The 23361-nt window shown below is 41.5% G+C and overlaps 1 long non-coding RNA gene across 1 annotated transcript in view; it reads left to right on the top strand.

Annotated features, from left to right (window-relative positions):
- Positions 1-16328: 16328 nt before the first annotated feature.
- LOC144604954 (uncharacterized) overlaps positions 16329-23361 on the top strand; it is a 42758-nt gene continuing 35725 nt past the window's right edge. The window contains exons 1-2 of the long non-coding RNA XR_013548792.1: positions 16329-16358; positions 17830-17895. This is a non-coding gene — a long non-coding RNA (uncharacterized LOC144604954). The remainder of the gene's footprint in view (positions 16359-17829; positions 17896-23361) is intronic.

Genomic DNA, 23361 nt, shown 5'->3' with positions numbered 1-23361 from the left:
TCCAATCACCCACCACTCTCAGTGTAAAAAACACTGTCCTGCACATTCCTTTAAATTTTCCCCCTCTCACCTTAAAGCTCTGCCTTCCAGCCTTTCACATTTCCACCCTGGGAAAAGGTTCTGACTGTCTCCTTAATCTATGCCTCCCATAATTTTATAACCTTCTATCAGGTCTCCCTTTGATCTCCAATGTTCAAGAGAAAACAATCCAAGTTAATCCATTTTCTCCTTGTAACTAATACCCTCTATTCCAAATAACATTCTGGTAAATGTAGGGACTTGGCTGAAAAAGGATTTTGACCTCGACGTAACCTATCCATGTTCTCCAGAGATGCTGCATGCCCTGCTGAGTTACTCCAGCACTTTTGTCTTTTTGAGCATCCTGGTATATCTCTTCTGCACCCTCTCCAAAGCTTTCATATGCTCTTTGTAATGGGGAAACCAGAGATGCACACAACATCCAAATGCAGTCAAACCAAAATTGAATAAAGCTGCAATATGAATTATTGATTCTTATACTCAATGACCCCACTGACAAAGATAAGCATATCATATGCCTATTTTACTACTATCTATTTATGTTGCCAGTTTTAGGGAGCTATGGTTCTGTACATCAATGCTGTTAAGAGTCTTGCTATTAACTGTATACTTTATACTTTACCCTTCCATACGACCTCCCAAAGTGCCACACCTCACAGTTGCTCGATTAAATTCCCCCTGCCATTTCTGCATCCATTTCCATAACTGATCTATATCCCATTGTATCCTTTGACAGCCTTCCCTCGCTCTCTGCATCTTCACCGATTTGGTGTCATTTACAAACTTGCTAACCGTGAAAAGTAACATGCTAGTCACAAACAACAAAGGTCCAAGAACAGATCCCTGCAGAACACCACTGGTTACAGACATCCAGCCAACCTCAAGATTATCTTGGGTATTTGAGTTGGAAAATGACTTTTATAACAATAAACTTGCTGTTGGCAAGTTGTTGGGCCCTGGGCTCTCTCCAGTTGCCAACTCGTTGGTTTTCTGCTAGATCTGTGCCTTCTGGTGCCTGTATAGCTGTTCCTTACCTTGAGAAAAGGTGGATCAATGTTGATTAATTGATGAAACAAGACAAGAAGGTATGGCACAGATACAAAGAGCTTATTAACAATATGATTACATTACAACATGTTTCTCAATGGTTCAATGTTCAATGGTACTTTATTGTCACTTGTGCCGAGGTACAGTGAAATTCTTTTTTGCAGACAGTTCAGTAAAAGTATTACTAAGTATAAGCACATCATTAAGTACACGTGTTATTCTTTCTCAATCACCTTTCAGATAATTATCCTGGTGACCCTACGCTACACACCCCCAATAGCAAAAATGTCCTTCTCAAATTAGGAGACCAAAATTGCACACAATACTCCAGGTGCGGTCTCACCAGGGCCCTGTACAACTGCACTAGGACCTCCTTGCTCCTAAACTCAAATCCTCTTGCAATGAAGGCCAACATGCCACTAACTTTCTTCACTGCCTGCTGTACCTGCATGCTTACTTTTAGTGATTGATGTAAAAGCTCACCCAGGTCTTGTCGCACCTCCCCTTTTCCTAATCTGACACCATTCAGATAATAATCTGCCTTCCTCGTTCTTGCCACCAAAGTGGATAACCTCACATTTATCCACATTATACTACATCTGCCCACTCACCCAACCTGTCCAAGTCACCCTGCAGCCTCATAGCACCCTCCTCACAGCTCACACTGCCACCCAGCTTTGTGTCATCCGCAAACTTGGAGATGTTACATTTAATTCCCTCTAAATCGTTAATATATATTGTAAATAACTGGGGTCCCAGCATCGAGTCTTGCGGTACCCCACTAGTCAAAGGGTCCCATTCTGAAAAGGACCCGTTAATTCCTACTCTTTGCTTCCTGTCTGCCAACTAGTTCTCTATCCATGTCGATACCCTACCCCCTATACCATGTGCTCTAATTTTGCACACTAATCTCTTGTGTGGGACCTTGTCAAAGGCTTTTTGAAAGTCCAGATACACCACATCCACTGGCTCTTCCTTGGCCATTCTACTTGTTACATCCTCAAAAAAAATCCAGAAGATTAGTCAAGCGTGATTTCCCCTTCAAAAATCCATGCTGACTTTGACCGATCCTGTCACTGCTTTCCAAATGCACTGTTGTAACATCTTTAATAATTGACTCATCTTGCCCACAACTGATGCATGGCTAACTGGTCTATAATTCCCCGTTTACTCTCTCCCTCCTTTCTTAAAAAGTGGAGTTACATTGACTACCCAACAGAACACAGGAACTGACCCAGAGTCGAGAGAACATTGGAAAATGGTCACCAATGCATCCACGATTTCTAGGGCCACCTCTTTGAGTGCTCTGGAATGCAGACCATCAGGCCCTGAGGATTTATCTGCCTTCAGTACCAACAGTTCACCTAATACCATTTCCTGACTAATGTGGATTCCCTTCAGTTTCTCCCTCCCACTAGATCCTCGGTCCCTTAGTATTTCTATCCAGGTGGAGTGGAACCAATTAAGGCTCACACTGCAGTACAACTGCATTCTTCTTTTAATCACCTTTATTTGTCATGTAACCCACTGCCTGGCATGTTTTGCTCAGATGCAGAACCAAGTTTGTCCCTGTGCTTCTGTTCTTAAGTTTGAATTTGCTATTTCTAACAAGATGGATGACCAAGAGTTATAATTTTATAGATTTGTTGCCTGTGATATCTGTGATTGTTATAGATAAATCACTGAAACTGCTGTAAACTCATTGCTCCCCTGCTCAGCAGATAATAGATTCACTCGAACCAAGCTCCTTGCTTATTGTTTTCAAAACTGTTCTTTCCTCTACTTTATGAGAATTTTAATAATTTATATCCAGGAGGATAAATTTACGGTATTGTTTTTTTAATTCATGTGATTACAATAATTTACAAGAACCCTTTGTGATGTTCAATAAATATTAATTCATTAATTTTACATGCAGCTATATACTGTGACTATTATAATCAAGATGATGAATGCAGTTGGCAGTACAAACCTTGTGGAACAGAAATTACAAAAACTTGCAGCGATCATGAAATTGACAAGAACTTCTCTCCAATTCTTGAAGGTTTCAAATTTCAGTTTTTATGAATGGCTTAATTATAAATATATAGCCAGCTTAATGGGAATATATATGCATGTGCACAAAGAGTATTAATAATGAGATAACAAAGCTTGCTTTATATTGAAAATTATTTTAATAATCTTTACATGTTTTACTTGCAATATTAATTGTTGTAAGCATTGAAGTGCACAAATTAATTAGAATCAACTGCACCATTTGAACAAGATAATACCTTGTCTAACCTTGGTGACTATGTTAGCTATTGATGAAAATTTAACATATAGCATTGGTTATTGGTGAACAAGCTGTAACTCAAGCCTCCACTAGAAAGTACACATTCACTTGAGCCAAATCAGAGTGCATGTTGGGTGAGTTAGTAACAGGCTAGAGTACATTTCCTAAGATAACAGAGCCCAAAATACATTTTAGAAGAATGTTCCCGATGTAATTTTCTGAATGTGTACCAGGATTTAATTTAAGATGCAGAAACAAAGAACTGCAGATTCAAAACGACACAAAGTGCTGATAGACGATGTTTTGGATCAAGACTGCTCAGCGTGCGATACAAATGTTTGAATCAAACATGTGTATGCTTCATCTATTCATATCCCAAAATTATAACCAGGATCCTGGATTTATCATGGGATTATGAGTTGCATGTAACAAACCACTTTCTAGTTTTAAGAGATGGGGACTATGATGTTTATCTGACGACATGCTGGAGAGCTGATCGAAATGGGTGATAACAGTTGCTACCAACTTCACCCTTTAGCTATCTCCTTTAAAACAGCCTATTTAATCCATAGAAAACATAGCACAGTTCAAATAGTTAGACATCATGATTATTATGAATGTAAATTACTTTTAATTGCTTCCACTGCCAGTTTGATGCCTTAGCAAATATGCATATAGCTGTTTAAAATACTTGAGAATTGGAAATATTTCAACTGCTCCATTCCATTTGCGCTTTCCAGGCATGTTGGTAAATTAATTAGCCTTCTGTAGTAGGTAGAAAACAGCTTACTCAAGCAGATCGGGGTACCTGGCCATTTGTAGGACATCATTTGCCTTGTAAAGTACAATAAAATGAAAAAAGTGAGAAGTTTGCCAACATATAATCTCATTTATGTTTTTTTAATTTTCAGGATGCTATGCAAAATGTCCAGATAATGCTCCATATCTGGATGAAAATACAATGAAGTGTGTTAACTTACCTGATTGTACTTGTTATTTTAATGGTATATTATTGCAACCAAATGAAGAAACAACTACAGAATGTGGACAAAGGTAAAATATCAGTTAAAATCTATTTGTTATCAATTTCCAAAAATAATATTTACCTCCAATTTCACATGCTGAAACAAATTTATAATCAACTTGGCTTTCACTGGCCAGAGAAGCTATAAGGGCCTGTAGCACTTTAGGCGATTTTAAGGCGATTTTAAGGCGACTGCCGGCGACTAGGCTGTCGCCGACAGTTCGCCGGGTGTCGCGGGCATGATCATGAGGAGTCTTCCAAGAATCGTAGTGGATCTCAGCGCATTGCTGAGAAATCAACCGGAGTGAAATTTCTCGCCAACTGCTGGCTTGTCGCTAGGTATCGTTGCTTATTGCGGTCGCTGTCGCCTGCTGAAAACCAGGTTTGCTAGGTTCGCTTAGATGCATTTAGAAGCACATAACATTAAAATAAGTAGTCATTTCAAAATACCATAAAATGCTTGTGTTTAACCAATTTACTTACCGTCAGGACATTTGACAGGTAGATTAGAGGCGACAGTTTGACGGTCAGGTAAAGCGTGGGAATTTTTGCGATGTTTATGGCCATCAGCCACTACATTTAATGCAACCCAGAAACCAGATAAGCATCTCCCATACATTTTCAAAGAATGCCCACATACTTTTCACAAAAATCCACTTAACCACTTTTTAATATATTTTTTTTAATACAGCTATTAGTAAACAGGAAGTAAATCCAGTTTATGCCTTGTTACAGTGAAGCTTGGTTTTTAAGTAACCCATACAAGATGTTATAGTTCAAAACTCTCAAGTACTTACCGACTTGTCAGTGATTTCAGCGAAAATTAGGACGCCGGAGAAGCATTGACAGCGTGGGAATTTTGCAATGTTTCCGAAGACGCTGTAATCTCGACCTGACTTGGCATTGTCGTGGCCATGATCGTCGGGTAAAATAAAATTTCGGCGATCTGCTACGACTTTGACAGTCGCCGGCTGTCACCTAAAAAATCGCCTAAGTGGGACACGCCCTATATTGACCAAAACATTTTTCTATCTTATAGAAACCATTCAGGCCTTCCTGAGATCTTAATATATTCCTCAACACCTTGCTTTTGAAATATATCCATTTGTCCCTTGAATCCATTCATAGCAATTGGAAATGCTTCAGGTACATGATTAACCACCAGTAGTCTTCTCGGGTTACATTTTCCCCCTGATTTTGACCAGTCATTTAACTCGAGTCACTCTGATCTAGAAGTCATCAGGGCCTTGATCCAAATATCTTTGAAGCACTTTTGATGCTGTTTGCAAAAGTCTTAATTCAAAACAAATTTTGTTTCTTTAGAAAACTTTCCCAGTATCTTCTGCACATTGCCCAGGGCTTATTTTTAGGATGATTGAGCGAAAGCAGGGCAAATTTATTCTGTAACCTTGTGAAAGTGCCATCAAAGCATCAAATACTGTATCCAATACCAATATCAACATAAAGTCAGTATATTTGTGCTCATAAGCATATTTCAATCATTTATTGCTAATGTTAACAAAATCAGCAATAATAATTAAAGACTGATTTATAAATTTTAATGTTTCACATATTTTGTATTTTGCAGCAAGTGTCACAATGGAACCATTCTTTTCAGTAAGTAACAGTTTTGTTAATTATTTAATGATTTTGTTAGATTCCAGGATAGTGTGTTGTCTCCCTGGTGTCGGGGTCCAGGATGTCTCTGAGCAGCTGCAGAACATTCTCAAGGGGGAGGGTGAGCAGCCTGATGTTGTGCATATTGGTAGGAAAAGGAACAGGTAGGAAAAGGAATGAGTTCCTGCAGAGCGAATATAGGGAGTTAGACAAAAGTTTAAAATTTAATCTCTGGATAAATCCCTGTGCCATGTGCTGGAGAGTAAGAGTAGGAGGATATGACAGAAGAATTTTTAGCTGTGGAGATGGTGCAGGGGCCAGGATTCTGATTTTTAGACCTTGGGATCTCTTTTGGGGTGAGGTTGACCTGGACAAGAAGAACGAATTGTACCCAAACTGAAGGGGTCTAATATCACTCAGGAGAGTTTAAAATAGATTGGCAGGGGGATGGGATCTAAAACAATGATGAGATAGGTGGGAGGCTGGAAGTCGATACAGAAACACATATGCCAATAAACCTTTCCTATCAGGTACCTGTCGAAATGACATAGAACATAGAAACATAGAAAAAAGGTGTAGGAGGGCATTTGGCTCTTTGAGCCAGCACCGCCATTCATTGTGATCATGGCTGATCATCCACAATCAGTAACCTGTGTCTGCCTTCTCCCCATATCCCTTGATTCCACTAGCCCCTAGAGCTCTATCTAACTCTCTTTTAAATTCATCCAGTGAATTGCTTCCACTGCCTTCTGTAGCCGAGAATTCCACAAATTCACAACTCTCTTGGTGAAAAAGTTTCTTCTCACCTCAGTTTTAAATGGCCTCCTCTTTATTCTTAGACTGTGGCCCCTGGTTCTGGACTCCCCCAACATTGGGAACACTTTTCCTGCATCAAGCTTGTCTCGTCCTTTTATAATTTTATACGTCTCAATTAAATCCCCTCTCATCCTTCTAAACTCCAGTGAATACAAGCCTAGTCTTTCCAATCTTTCCTCATATGACAGTCCCTCCATCCCAGGGATTAACCTCGTCAACCTATGCTACACTGCCTCAATAGCAAGGACGTCCTTCCTCAAATTAGGAGACCAAAACTGCACACAATACTCCAGATGCGGTCTCACCAGGGCCCCATACAACTGCGGAAGGACTTCTTTGCTCCTGTACTCAAATCCTCTCGTTATGAAGGCCAACATGCCATTAGCTTTCTTCACTGACTGCATGCATACTTTCAGTGACTGGTGTACAAGGACACCAAGGTCTCGTTGTACTTCCCCTTTACCTAATCTGACACCATTGAGATAATAACCTGCCTCCTTATTTTTGCCGCCAAAGTGAATAACCTCACATATATCTACATTATACTGCATCTGCCATGCATCTGCCCACTCACGCAACCTGTCCAAGTCACCCTGCAACCTCCTAACGTCCTCTTCGCAGTTCACACTGCCACCCAGCTTTGTGCCATCCGCAAACTTGCTAGTGTTACTTCTAATTCCATCATCCAAATCATTAATATATATTGTAAATAGTTGCGGCCCCAGCACCGAGCCTTGCGGCATTCCACTCTCCATTGCCTGCCATTCTGAAAAGGATCCGTTTATTCCTACTCTTTGCTTCCTGTCTGCCAACCAATTCTCTATCCATGTCAATACCCTATCCCCAATACCATGTGCTCTAATTTTGCTCACCAACCTCCCTTGTGGTACCTTTTCAAAGGCTTTCTGAAAGTCTAGAGACACTACATCCACTGGCTCCCCTTCATCCATTTTACTTGTCACATCATCAAAAAATTCCAGAAGATTAGTCAAGCAGGATTTCCCCTTCATAAATCCATGCTGACTTGGACCAATCCTTTTACGGCTTTTCAAATGCGCCATTATTACCTCTTTAATAATTGACTCCAGCATCTTCCCCACCACCGATGGTCTATAATTGGTCTATAATTCCCCGTTTTCCCTCTCGCTCCTCTCTTGAAAAGTGGGATAACATTAGCTACTCTCCAATCCACAGGAACTGATCCTGAATCGATTGAATATTGGAAAATGATCACCAATGCATCCACGATTTATTGAGCCACCTCCTTGAGTACCCTGGGATGCAGACCATCAGGGCCTGGGGATTTATCAGCCTTTAGTCCCGTCAGTCTACGCAACATTATTTCTTGCCTATTGGACATTTCTTTCAGTTCCTCTGTCTCCCTTGATCTTCTGTTCACTCGTACATCGAGGAGATTATTTGTGTCTTCCTTAGTGAACACAGATCCAAAGTACCTGTTCAACTCTTCTGCCATTTCCATGTTACCCATAATAATTTCACCCGTTTCTGCCTTAAATGGACCCCCATTTGTCTTTACTAATCTTTTTCTCTCAACATACCTAAAGAAGCTTTTACTGCCCTTCTTTATAATCTTGGCCAGCTTCGCTTTGTACCTCATCTTTTCAGCCTGTATTGCCCTTTTTGCTATCTTCTGTTGTCCTTTGAAAGTTGCCCACTCCGCTGGCTTCCCGCTACTCTTTGCTATTTTATACATCTTTTCTTTAATTTTATTCCATCTCCAACTTCCCTTGTCAGCCACGGGTGCCTCTTACTCCCCTTAGAATTTTCTTCATCTTTGGAATGAAATGGTCCTGCATCTTCTGGATTATGCCCAGCAATTCCTGCCATTGCTGTTCCACTGTCATTCCTGCTAGGATCCCTTTCCATTCGACCTTGGCCAGCTCCTCTCTCATGCCTTCATAATCCCCTTTGTTCAACTGCAACACTGATATTCCTGGTTTAACCTTCTCCCTCTCAAATTGCAGATTAAAGCTAATCATATTATGGTCACTACCTCCAAGCGGTTCTTTTACCTTGAGTTTCCTTATTAAATCTGGTTCATTGGACAACACTAAATCCAGAATTGCCTTCTCTCTGGTAGGCTCCAGTACAAGCTGCTCTAAGAATACATCTCGGAGGCACTCTACAAACTCCCTTTCTTGAGGTCCAGAACCAACCTGATTTTCCCAGTCTACCTGCATATTCGCTCAACACCTTCGCTCAGTCCGCCTTAAACAACCTGATCCCCTGGTGGCTGAGCACTTCAACTCCCCCTCCCACTCTCAGTCTGACCTTTCTGACATGGGCCTCCTCCAGTGTCATAGTGAGGCCCACCGCAAATTGGAGGAACAGCACCTCATATTTCGCTTGGGCAGCTTACAGCCCAGCGGTATGAACATTGACTTCTCTAACTTTAGATAGCTCCTCTGTCCCTCCCTTCCCCTCCCACTATCTTCCTGTCTCCATCTATATCCTTTTTTTGTGCCCCCCCCCCCGACATCAGTCTGAAGATGGGTCTTGACCCGAAACGTCACACATTCCTTCTCTCCAGAGATGCTGCCTGACCCGCTGAGTTACTCCAGCATTTTGTGACACCTATTGAAATCCTCCATAACTACAGTGGCATTACCTTTGTTACATGCCAATTTTAACTCCTGCTGCAACTTACACCCTATATCCAGGCTACTGTTTGGGGGTCTGTAGTGTCTTCTTACCTTTACAATTCCTCAACTCAATCCACAGTGATTCTACATCATCCGTCCCAATGTTACCCCTCACAAGGGACTGAATTCCATCCCTCACCGACAGAGCTACCCCACCTCCTCTGCCCACCTGCCTGTCCTTTCTATAGGACGTATAACCCTGCATATTTAGTTCCCAGTCCAGATCCTTCTACAGCCACGTCTCTGTAATCCCCACAATGTCATACCTACCAATCTCTAACTGAGCCTCAAGCTCATCCACTTTACTTCTTATGCTTCGAGCATTCATATATAGTACTTTCAATCCTTTGCTCATCTGAGCTCCCACATCGATTCTTATTACACTTCGCCATTCTCTCCTATTGCTTCATGAGCTTTCTGTCCTGTTAATTCTGGGGTGTTTCTTAATTATTCCTAAACTCTCTTTCCCTTTAACTCCATCCTTGACTATCCCATTTGAAACACCCTCCCCCACTATTTAGTTTAAAACCACTCGTGTAGCAGTGGCAAATCTGCCTGCCAGAATGCTGGTCCCCCGCCTGTTGAGGGGCAACCCGTCTCTTTTGTACAATCCATCCTTACCCAAAAACAGATCCCACTGGTCTAAGAATCTAAATCCCTGCCCCCTGCACTAGCTCCTCAGCCACACATTCAGCTCCCGTATCTCCCGGTTCGTGCCCTCACCAGCACGAGGAACTGGAAGCAAACCGGAGATAACCACCCTGGAGGTCCTGCTTTTCAGCCTTCTTCCGAGCTCTTGAAAGTCATGCTGCAGAATCTCTTTCCTCTTCTTCACAACGTCGTTTGTGCCGACATGCACTACCACTTCCGGCTGCTCACCTTCACCCTTGAGGATGCACTGCGTTTGGTCCGTGACGTCCTGGATCTTGGCACCAGGGAGGCAACACACCATCCTTGAATCCCGCTTGTTGCCACAGAAACCCCTGTCCGTACCTCTTACGATTGAGTTCCCTACTACCACAGCTCTGCCTGACGTCGGTCTTTTCGGCTTTGGTTCAGCGCCACGTTTTGCCTCGCAGACTTGCTCGCCGCTCAAATTTGCAGTGTCTTCTGTTTTAAACGTTGTTATTAAACCCGCTTCAACTATTTCTCTGGCAGGTCATTTCATATTCCCAGTACCCTTTGTGTTAAGAAAGACGCTGCTCAGTTTCCCATGAGATCTTTCCCCTCTCACTTTAATCCTTTGCCCTCCAGTGCTAGATTCCCCAACCTTGGGAAAAAGCTGATATGCATTTACTCTGTATATGCCCCTCATAATTTTATACACCTCTTTCAGATCATCCTTCACTCGTGTGCTCCACGGAATAATGTCCTAGCCTGTCCAACTTCTCCCGAAAGCTCAGTCCTTCAATATCCTTGTAAATCTTCTCTGCACTCTTTCCAACTTTATGGATCTTTCCTATAGCAAGGTGACCAAAACTAAACACAGTACTCCTGAGTGGCCTCACCAACTTTGTGTACAATGGTAACGTCAGAACTTCTTTACTGAATTCCCTGACTGCTGAAGACCAGCATGTCAAAAGCATGTCAGGAACTAGGCACTCCTATATTCCTTTCTCTACCTCACAGCCCAGGGGTCCGCCCTGGTTTAACTTTCAAAAATGCAATACTTCACACTTATTTGAATGAAATTCTATTTGCCATTCTTTTACCAATTCCAGTTGATCACGAATGCGCTGTAATTCTTAATAATTATTCTCACCATCTACAATTAAACTTATTTTAGTGTCGTCTGCAAAGTTACTAATTATTACTTGTACATTCTTATCCAAATCGCTGGTGTGATGGATAAAAAATTAGCTTCATGGAAGGAAGCTGAGGGTGATGGTGGAAGATTGCTTCTTGGACTGGAGGCCTGTGACTAGTAGTGTGCCAAGGTTCGGTATTCGTCATCTACATCAATGATTTGGATGAAAACATACATGGCAAGATTAGCAAGTTTGCTCGTGATACAAAAGTGGGTGGTTTTGCAGGCAGTGAAGATGGTTGTGAAAAATTGCAGCAGGTTCTTGATCGATTGGCCAGGTGAGAAATGTGAGTTGTATTTTGGGAATTTTAACATGGGCATGACCTGCCTCTGGGTAGTGTTGCAAAGCAGAGGGATCTTGGAGTGCAGGTGCATGGTTCCTTGAAGGTTGATAAAGTGGTCAAAAAGGCTTTTTGTACATTGGCCTTCATCAGGCAGAGTAATGAGTATAGTTGGAAGGTCATGTTGCAGTTGTTTAAGACGTTGGTGAGACTGCATTTAGAGTATTGTGTGGGCACCATGTTTTAAGAAAGATGTCAAGCTGGAGAGGGTACAGAGAAGATTTACGAGGATGTTGCCAGGACGAGAGCGTTTTAGCTATAGGGAGAGGTTGAGTAGGCTGGGACTCCATTCCCTGGAGAGCAGGAGGATGAGGGGTGATCTTATAGAGGTGCATAAAATCAGGAGAGGAGTAGATCGGGAGAGAAGTAGATGCACAGAGTTTCTTGCCCAGAGTAGGTGAATCAAGGACCAGAGGACATACGTTTAAGGTGAAGTGGAAACGATTTAATAGGAATCTGAGGGGTAACTTTTTCACACAAAGGGTGTTGGGTATGGCAGGTGGGACTGGTGTGGCTGGGACATAATGGCCGGTGTGGGCCAGTGGCTGAATGGCCTGTTTCCACATTGTATCACTCTATGACTCTATCGATGAAAAACAGCAATAGGCCCAGCACCCATCCCTGAGGCACACCAATTTTCATAGGCCTCCAGTCCCAAAGATAACCCTCACTCTCACAACCATTATTCTCTGCTTCCTTTCATTAAGCTCATTCTGTATCCAGTTAACAAGCTCTTCCTGCATCCCATATGATCGCTGAGGACAAATGGAATGGCTGTCCAAACACTTCTTTCTTTCTCACCATGTAGGGATACACAAGATCTTTCCAGGTGCAGCATTGACTCATTTGCATTTCCTGAGCATTTTGCATGCGATGTTCACAATGTGCCCTCCTCTATCTGGACAAACAAAACACAGATTGAGTGTTTACCTTGTCGAGCACCTGCAATTGTGGGAGTGACCATGAGCTTCTGGTTACTTGCTACTTCACCATCCCACTCAAACTCTGACCTGTCTGTTAGTCAACACTGGCACAGTTCAGAGGCCCAAAGTAAGCTTTGTCTGGGCACTTCTGATCTCTGGAAATGCTGGAATTTCCTTCTGGAAATTCTCCAACTTTCGAGAATGGTCTCCCGCTTTTTGTCTCTATCATATCTGTCCATTTCACTCTGTCAACATTTTGAGTCAGATTTTATTTTTCTAATATACAGTCTGGACTGCTGGACATGTCCTATAGCATTGCTACGAGCAACACATTACAGAGACAAAGAAGCAAATTCTCTTTCAAACTGTGAATTACTGCTGCATAAAATCACTACATATCAGAGATTTTCCTTTTTTTCTACCCAACCTTACTCCACTTTCTCTGTTGCAGAAAATTAACTTGTTTTCGGTGTTTTTTAGTTCCGATGAAGGCACCTGACTTGAATTGTTAACTGTTTCTCTTTCTACAGATGCTGCCTGCCCTGCTAAGTAATTCCATCTTTAGCTATTTTTATTTCAATTTATCAGTTATGATATTTTTTTGATTTTCATGATTGTAAGTATGACTGGCAAGTTATCAGAATTAGGATTAGGAATATTAGCTACTGAGAGAAATCAAATAGACTTGGATTGTTTTCTGTGGAACTGCACAGGTTGCATTGAGACCTGGTAGAGGTATACTAAATTAGGTGGGGTAAACATTCAGAACCGTTTTCCAAGGAGTTAAAAATCAAATAATAGAGGGCTAAGGTGAGAAGGGTAAAGTTTAAAGGAGATCTGCAGGGCAAGTTTTTTTTTACACAGAGGATGGTGAGTGCCTGGAGCGTATTGCTGGGGATGGTGGTGGAGGTAGATATGATAGTGGCATTTTAAAGAGACGTTTGGATAGGCACATGGATGTGCAGCGAATGGGGTGATATGGCTTATGTGCAAATAAGAATTTATGTTGGCATTATGTTCAATGCAGACATTGTGGGCATAAATGCTGTACCGTTCTTTGTTCAATGTACCTTGACCGTGAACATTGTGGGAAGGATTTTGTCAGTGTTTTCAGCAAGACATTTTCTTCAGAGCCAATTAATGCCAGAAGTAAATAAATAAAGTGTGAAACTCAGACAGGAATAATGAATCAATTCATTCTATTTGCAGCAACATTTGTTTCTTTGTAACAATGTTATGTCACAAAGTAATATAGGAGCCGCTCTTTAGTGTGAAGAAATGTCCCGATCAAAAATGCCACCTTAGTCATGTTCTCCTGAGGATGCTGTCTAACACACTGAGTGACTTCAGCATTCTGTTTTCAATTTTTATCATATCATATCATATCATATATATACAGCCGGAAACAGGCCTTTTCGGCCCACCAAGTCCGTGCCGCCCAGCGATCCCCGTACATTAACACTATCCTACACCCACTAGGGACAATTTTTACATTTACCCTGCCAATTAACCTACATACCTGTACGTCTTTGAATAATTTCCAATAATTTCTCTAATCTACAGCGCCATCAACTACTCCAGCGACAACAAGATTGACAACTGCTGCAACGACACCCTGTGAGTAATATTCCAGTTGTCAAAAAATCAAATAAACAAACAATAACAGCGCAAAGCTATATTTTCCATTAATTGGGCGATCGAGCTGCTGAACCAGGCCGTGATGCAACCAGTCAATATCGTCTCTGCTCTATTGCCTTGATTTTTAAGCAAAAGGATGATGAGATGCAGCTGGGCCAACCAGCTAATTGGACACAGTTGTTGCTCCTTTGACTGTGGCATCGGCTCAATACGGAGCTTATTCCAGGCTACTGGGGTTTACCCAGTGGTAAAGTTTTTATCAAAGAGATTTCAGCATGATGGAGAAAAATTCGAAAAATTACATTTGAAGATGTGGAACATGAGGTAAATGTGAAGCGGCAGGGATTGTCACTACACTAGGGTTTAACGAACACCACAGAGTCATAGAGTGATACAACATGGAAACAGACCCTTCGGCCAAATTTGCCCACACCGGCCCACATGTCCCAGCTACACAAGTCCCACCTGCCTGCTTTGTATGGAGGCCCATATCCCTCCATACTTGGCCTACCATGTACCATGTAACTGTTTCTTACACGTTGGGATAGTCCCCGCCTCAACTGGGTGGGTAAAGGTGCAAATAGTTGTTGCGATGGGCTTACATAATTGAAAAACAGATTAATTAACTGAAATGACAGAAAGATAAACAGACTACTCGCTTGTCGTGATCTTTGCGGCATCGTGTGCATATTAATTTCATTTTCATATTTGTTGAATGGAAAAATCCTGTTGAAAGTTTGAGGAAATATGTTGAATATCCTTTGAATAATTTTTGCTCCTTGGTATCCTCTAGCCACCGCTGGGCCATCGACAACTGTAGGGACAGGCACCACTCCAACCCCAGGCACCTCACCGACATGTAAGTAGCAGATCTTTCCAAGCTTGTGTGAAGTGTAAAACCAAATAATGGTGAGGTCATAGGTTCTAGGTTCATTGCTGAATATTGGAATATTTGTGTCTGCTGAAGTTCTATGAAATTCAGCAACGATATAGAAAATTGGAAATGAAATCGGCAATACTGGGCATGGTCTGATTAGGTGAGCAGAATGAGATCAATGTCATTTCTGAATTGACTGGCCAGCATGCCTTGACCAAGAGCCATTGATCAAGTTTTAGATCAAAATCGTTTCAACATGTTGATGAATAGATGAATAATGACACATTTAGAGACATGTATCTTAAGCAAAATGTAGAGCAGTGGTGTCCAAACTTTTTTCAAAGAGGGCCAGATTTGATAATGTGAAAATACCCAAGGGCCAATGGCCCCCCCCCGAACCTTTAACTTATGCGCTCCCCCCACCCCTGGACCTTTAACTAATGCGCTCCCCCCCCCCATCCCCCGGACCTCGAGTCTGACAATCCGCAGATCGGGCAGCGCTGAGCGTCGGGAGGTGTAGTCGCCGTCGCCTCTCCCGATTGGGGGGGGGGGATACGGCACCCGCCCGGCTGACGGCAGCGCCTGCCAATGAGCGTGACGGGTGAGGAGAGCTCAGCTGCTGCTCTCCCCCCCCCCCGCACGCCTTCAACCCCGCCGCCAGAAAGTGTAGTCGCCGTCGCCTCTCCCGCTCGGAGCGGGGGGGGCGGGGAGGTTAAGCAGCGCTGACCAACCGGGAGGTTTAGTCGCCCTCTCCTCTCCCCTCTCCCCCTCCCCCTACCTTCATTCTGTTAGACAGTGCTGGCGGGCCATAAATAATAAATTTTAAGACGGAAGCTGCGGGCCGTATAAAATGTGACCTCGGGCCGCGATTCAACCCCCGGGCCGTACTTTGGACATGTCTGATGTAGAGGGATTATCACGACTACATTGTGTCCAAAAGAGGTGTGACTTCATCAGAGACTGGGTCATTGTGCAAGATGAAAGAGAGAGCTAGCGGATGGTTAATGGAGCCAAGGGCTGTTGCAAAGAACATACACAATCGAGAACCAGGCTCATTTCCTAAAATGATAAAAGTATGGGTTATCTTCGGCGTTACATAATCTTTTCTCTGCTGCGCAAAGTACAGGCATTCTTCCTTTTCCTCAATGTTGAAAGTACCATGCCGATAGATTTTTTGAAATATGTTGAGTTCCTTTGAATAATTATTACTTCCTGATATCCTTTCTTCATCACAGCACCAAGTACAACTTCAGTGACAGAGCCCCTACACCTCCTGGCACTACCACCATCTGTAATTCACAGTACATGATATCCAAGCTTTCAATGTGCTGGTTAAGGTGTATTCAGATAATAATTTATTGGATGCATATCACAATAATGAAAAAAATACATCAAGCATGCCTCCTTTGAAACGTGCCCAATTGGTAAAAACACCACTTACTGAAAGTGTGGTTTATAATGTGTGAAGTGATGCTGTCTTATTACTGAACAATGTCAATTGATGGCATAAATGAGGACATTGACGACAAATATCAATAACAGCTTCTTCACTCTTGAGCCGGATGATGTTAATGGTGAAACTACAAATTGGGATGAGTGCCATATATGCCCTTATTCAGTCATAACAGGCCCAAAGCATTGCGATAATATGTGTGAACATAGCAATAGGAAAAATGATGAATTCATTCACTCCACTCGTCCTATCTTGAGAACATTGCATATTTCATTGAGACCTTCATCATATCATCATATCATATATATACAGCCGGAAACAGGCCTTTTCGGCCCACCCTCCGTGCCGCCCAGCGATCCCCGCACATTAACACTATCCTACACCCACTAGGGACAATTTTTACATTTACCCAGCCAATTAACCTACATACCTGTACGTCTTTGGAGTGTGCGAGGAAACCGAAGATCTCGGAGAAAACCCACGCAGGTCACGGGGAGAACGTACAAACTCCTTACAGTGCAGCACCCATAGTCAGGATCAAACCTGAGTCTCCGGCCCTGCATTCGCTGTAAAGCAGCAACTCTACCGCTGCGCTCCCGTGCCGCTCTTTGATTATCATGCATACAGAAATGACAGTCTCCTACTCAATTATCGTTATTATAATTTCTTATACTATTTGATCTGTGGGGTACAACCACCACAGAAGGAACAGGCATAACGACAACTGTTGAACACAATGTGAAATTTGTATTTCCAGATCAGATTCTTTGACATTTAGCAATACATTAGTAATTTTGAAAACGAATGGCAAATACTGGGAATATTCTGACGAGGGTAGAAAATGGAGAGCATGGACATTTCTGAAGGGGCTGTCCAGCATCTTTTGGCCGAGTGCCAAAGATTATGTTCTAGGATACAGGTGTTCAGGGTAATGGGCAAAAGTTAGTGATGACACATTTGTAGATGTGGAATCTGTGGTAAGTGTGGTGCAGTAGAAATTGGCACTCCGATGGAATATAAAGGAAGAGTGATAAATTTATGCAGAGGGTGAATGTGCAAAATAAAGGAAAGTGGCAGTGGGTGGGTAAAGATGCAAATAGCTGTTGTGATGGGCTTACATAATTGAAAAACAGATACATTTACTGAAATGACAGAAAGATAAACAGACTACTCGCTTGTCGCGATCTTTGCGGCATCGTGTGCGTATTAATTTCATTTTCATATGTGTTGAAAAGAAAAATCCTGCTGAAAGTTTGAGGAAATATGTTGAATATCCTTTGAATAATTTTTGCTCCTTGGTATCCTCTAGCCACCGCTGGGCCATCGACAACTGTAGGGACAGGCACCACTCCAACCCCAGGAAGCTCACCGACATGTAAGTAGCAGATCTTTCCAAGCTTTTTTGTCTGAGGTGTAAAAACCAAATAATGGATGAAAAGGTATAGGTGGATTGAGGTCATTGTTTCTTGGTTCATTGCTGAATATTGGAATATTTGTGTCTGCTGAATTTCTATGAAATATAGAAAATTGGAAATGAAACCGGCAATACTGGCCATGGTCTGACTCAGTAAGCAGAATGAGATCAATGTCATTTCTTAATTGACTTGCCAGCATGCCTTGACCAAGAGCCATTGATCAAATTTTAGATCAAATTATTTTCAACATGATGATGAATAGATGAAGATGACACATTTGGAGACATGTAACATATGCAAAATGTGGAGGGATTGTCATGACTACATTGTGTCTAAAAGAGGTGTGACTTCATCAGAGACTGGGTTCATAGTGCAAGATGAAAGAGAGAGCTAGTGGATGGTTAATGGAGCCAAGGGCTGTTGCAAAGAACGTACACAATCGAGAAGCAGGCTCATTTCCTGAAATGATAAAATATGGGTTATCTTCGTTGTTACAAAATCTTTTCTCTGCTGTTCTAAGTACTGACATTCTTCCTTTTCCTCCATGTTGAAAGGACCATGCTGATAGATTTTTTGAAATATTTTGAGTTCCTTCGAATAATTAATGCTTCCTGATATCCTTTCATCATCACAGCACCAAGTACAACTTCAGTGACAGAGACCCCTACGCCTCCTGGCACTACCACCATTTGTTAGTCACAGTTCATGATACGTTTATCTTGGATGTAAAGCCAAGCTTTCAATGTGCTGGTTATGGTGTATTCAGATAAAAATTTAATAATAATAATAATAATATATTCCTTTAATTCATCCCGCACTGGGGAAATTTACAGTGTGACAGCAGCAAAGTGGATAGCAAGATAGCAAGATATCTTTAATCATAAATAAAAGATACATAAGATGTCATTTGTATGCGTGTGTTCTTAGCTGTTTTTGTTGACTCGTCTACTGGGAGCAGTGCTAGTTGTGCAGTCTCACGGCAGCGGAAGGAAGGACCTCCTATATCTCTCCTTCACGCACTTGCGGTGAAGGAGCCTTGTCACTGAAGCATAAGCATATTTCTTGGATGCATATCAGAATATTGAAAAAAATACATCAAGCATGCCTCCTTTGAAACCTGCCCAATTGGTAAAAACACCATTCACTGCAAGTGTGGTTTATAATGTGTGAAGTGATGCTGTCTTATTACAGAACAATGTCAATTGATGGCATAGATCAGGACATTGATGACAAATATCATTAACAGTGTCTTCACTCTTGAGTCGGATGTTGTGAACGGTGAAATTACAAGTTGGCTTGAGTGCCCATATATACCCTTATTCAGTCATAACAGCCCAAAGCATTGCGATTACATGTGTGAACATAGCAACAGGAAAAATGATGAATTAATTCACTCCACTCGTCCTAGTTTGAGAACATTGTATATTTCATTGAGACCATGTTATGATTATCATGCATACAAAAATAACAGTCATTATAATTTCTTATACTATATGATCTGTGGGGTACAACCACCACAGAAGGAATAGGCATAACGACAACTGCAGTAAAAACCACAACCTGCTTGAACACAAAGTGATATAAGTATTTCCAGATCAAATTCTTTGACATTTAGCAATACATTAGTAATTTTGAAAATGAATGGCAAATTCTGGGAATATTCTGACGGAGATTTGTAGATGTGGAATCTGTGGTAAGTTTGGTGCAGCAGAAATTGGCACTCCGATGGAATATAAAGGAAGAGTGACAAACATATGCAGAGGGTGAATGTGCAAAATAAAGGAAAGTGGCTGTGGGTGGGTAAAGTTGCAAATAGCTGTTGCGATGGGCTTACATAATTGAAAAACAGATTAATTTACTGAAATGACAGAAAGCTTTACACAAATGACAGTGTCTAACTCTATTATCGTTATTATCATTTCTTATACTATTTGATCTGTGGGGCACAACCACCACAGAAGGAACAGGCATTACTATAACTGCAGTAAAACCCACAACTGGCTGAACACAACGTGATATATGTATTTCCAGATCAAATTTTTTGACATTTGGCAATGCATTAGTAATTTTGAAAACGAATGGCAAATACTGGGAATATTCTGATGAGGGTAGAAAATGGAGAGCATGGACATTTCTGTGGGGGCTGTCCAGCATCTTTTGGCCGAGTGCCAAAGATTATGTTTTAGGTTACAGGCGTTCAGGGTAATGGGCAAAAGTTAGTGACGACACATTAGTAGATATGGAATCAGTGGTAAGTGTGGTGCAGCAGAAATTGGCACTCCGATGGAATATAAAGGAAGAGTGACAAACTTATGCAGAGGCTGAATGTGCAAAATAAAGGATAGTGGCCGTGGGTGGGTAAAGATGCAAATAGCTGTTGCGATGGGCTTACATAATTGAAAAACAGATTAATTTACTGTACTGACAGAAAGATAAACAGACTACTCGCTTGTCGCGATCTTTGCGGCATCGTGTGTGTATTAATTTCATTTTCATATGTGTTCAAAGGAAAAATCCTGCTAAAAGTTTGAGGAAATATGTTGAATATCCTTTGAATAATTTTTGCTCCTTGGTATCCTCTAGCCACCGCTGGGCCATCGACAACTGTAGGGACAGGCACCACTCCAACCCCAGGCACCTCACCGACATGTAAGTAGCAGATCTTTCCAAGCTTGTGTGAAGTGTAAAACCAAATAATGGATGTAAAGGTATAGGTGCATTGAGGTCATAGGTTCTAGGTTCATTGCTGAATATTGGAATATTTGCATCTGCTGAAATTCTCTGAAATTCAGCAACGATATAGAAAATTGGAAATTAAATCGGCAATACTGGGCATGGACTGATTAGGTGAGCAGAATTAGATCAATGTAATTTATGATTTGACTGGCCAGCATGCCCTGACCGAGAGCCATTGATCAAGTTTTAGATCAAAATCTTTTCGACATGATGATGAATAGATGAATAAGACTCAATTAGAGACATGTAACTTATGCAAATTGTGGAGGGATTGTCACGACTACATTGTGTCCAAAAGAGGTGTGACTTCATCAGAGACTGGGTTCACTGTGCAAGATGAAAGAGAGAGCTAGTGGATGGTTAATGGAGCCAAGGGCTGTTGCAAAGAACGTACACAATCGAGAAGCAGGCTCATTTCCTGAAATGATAAAATATGGGTTATCTTCGGCGTTACATCATCTTTTCTCTGCTGCGCAAAGTACAGGCATTCCTCCTTTTCCTCCATGTTGAAAGGACCATGCTGATAGATTTTTTTTAATATGTTGATTTCATTTGAATAATTATTGCTTCCTGATATCCTTTCTTCATCACAGCACCAAGTACAACTTCAGTGACAGAGACCCCTACGCCTCCTGGCTCTACCACCATTTGTAAGTCACTGTACATGATGTTTATCTTGTATGTAAAGCCAAGCTTTCAATGTGCTGGTTAACATGTATTCAGATAATAATTTATTGGATGCATATCAGAATAATGAAAAAAAAACATCAAACATGCCTCCTTTGAAACCTGCCCAATTGGTAAAAACACCATTCACTGAAAGTGTGGTTTATATTGTGTGAAGTGATGCTGTTTTATTACAGAACAATGTCAATTGATGGTATAGATCAGGACATTGATGACAAATATCAATAACAGTGTCTTCACTCTTGAGCCAGATGTTGTTAATGGTGAAATTACAAATTGGGATGAGTGCCCATATATGCCCTTATTCGGTCATGAAAGACCCAAAGCATTGCGATAATATGTGTGAACAGAGCAACAGGAAAAATGATGAATTCATACACTCCACTCGTCCTAACTTGAGAACATTGCATATTTCATTGAGACCATGTTATGATTATCATGCATACAGAAATGACAGTCTCCTACTCAATTATCGCTATTATCATTTCTTATACTATTTGATCTGTGGGGCACAACCACCACAGAAGGAACAGGCATTACTACAACTGCAGTAAAAGCCACAATCTGCGTGAACACAATGTGATATATGTATTTCCAGATCAAATTCTTTGACAATTAGCAATACATTAGTAATTTTGAAAACGAATGGCAAATACTGGGAGTATTCTGACGAGGGAAGAAAATGGAGAGCATGGACATTTCTGAGGGGGCTGTCCAGCATCTTTTGACCGAGTGCCAAAGATTATGTTTTAGGTTACAGGCATTCAGTGTAATGGCCAATGTTAGTGTTGACACATCTTTAGATGTGGAATCTATGGTAAGTGTGGTGCAGCAGAAATTGGCACTCCGATGGAATATAAAGGAAGAGTGACAAACCTATGCAGAGGGTGAATGTGCAAAATAAAGGAAAGTGGCAGTGGGTGGGTAAAGATGCAAATAGCTGTTGCAATGGGCTTACATAATTGAAAAACAGATTCATTTACTGAAATAACAGAAAGATAAACAGACTACTCGCTTGTCGCGATCCTTGCGGCATCGTGTGCGTATTAATTTCATTTTCATATGTGTTGAAAGGAAAAATCCTGCTGAAAGTTTGAGGAAATATGGTGAATAGCCTTTGAATAATTTTTGCTCCTTGGTATCCTCTAGCCACCGCTGGGCCATCGACAACTGTAGGGACAGGCACCACTCCAACCCCAGGCACCTCACCGACATGTAAGTAGCAGATCTTTCCAAGCTTGTGTGAAGTGTAAAACCAAATAATGGATGTAAAGGTATAGGTGCATTGAGGTCATAGGTTCTAGGTTCATTGCTGAATATTAGAACATTTGCGTAGCTGAAATTCTATGAAATTCAGCAACGATATAGAAAATTGGAAATGAAATCGGCAATACTGGGCATGGTCTGATTAGGTGAGCAGAATGAGATCAATGTAATTTATGATTTGACTGGCCAGCATGCCCTGACCGAGTGCCATTGATCAAGTTTTAGATCAAAATCTTTTCGACATGATGATGAATAGATGAATATGACACACTTAGAGACATGTAACTCATGGAAAATGTGGAGGGATTGTCACGACTACATTGTGTCCAAAAGAGGTGTGACTTCATCAGAGACTGGGTTCATTGTGCAAGATGAAAGAGCGAGCAAGTGGATGGTTAATGGAGCCAAGGGCTGTTGCAAAGAACGTACACAATCGAGAAGCAGGCTCATTTCCTGAAATGATAAAATATGGGTTATCTTCGGCGTTACATAATCTTTTCTCTGCTGCGCAAAGTACAGGCATTCCTCCTTTTCCTCCATGTTGAAAGGACCATGCTGATAGATTTTTTGAAATATGTTGATTTCCTTTGAATAATTATTGCTTCCTGATATCCTTTCTTCATCACAGCACCAATTACAACTTCAGTGACAGAGACCCCTACGCCTCCTGGCTCTACCACCATCTGTAAGTCACTGTAAATGATATGTTTATCTTGTATGTAAAGCCAAGCTTTCAA

This window comes from Rhinoraja longicauda, chromosome 23 (assembly GCF_053455715.1).
Source record: "Rhinoraja longicauda isolate Sanriku21f chromosome 23, sRhiLon1.1, whole genome shotgun sequence".
Classification (NCBI taxonomy): Eukaryota; Metazoa; Chordata; class Chondrichthyes; order Rajiformes; family Arhynchobatidae; genus Rhinoraja; species Rhinoraja longicauda.
The sequence above is the reverse complement of the archived record's forward strand: the minus strand, read 5'-3'. Positions and strand labels throughout refer to the sequence as shown.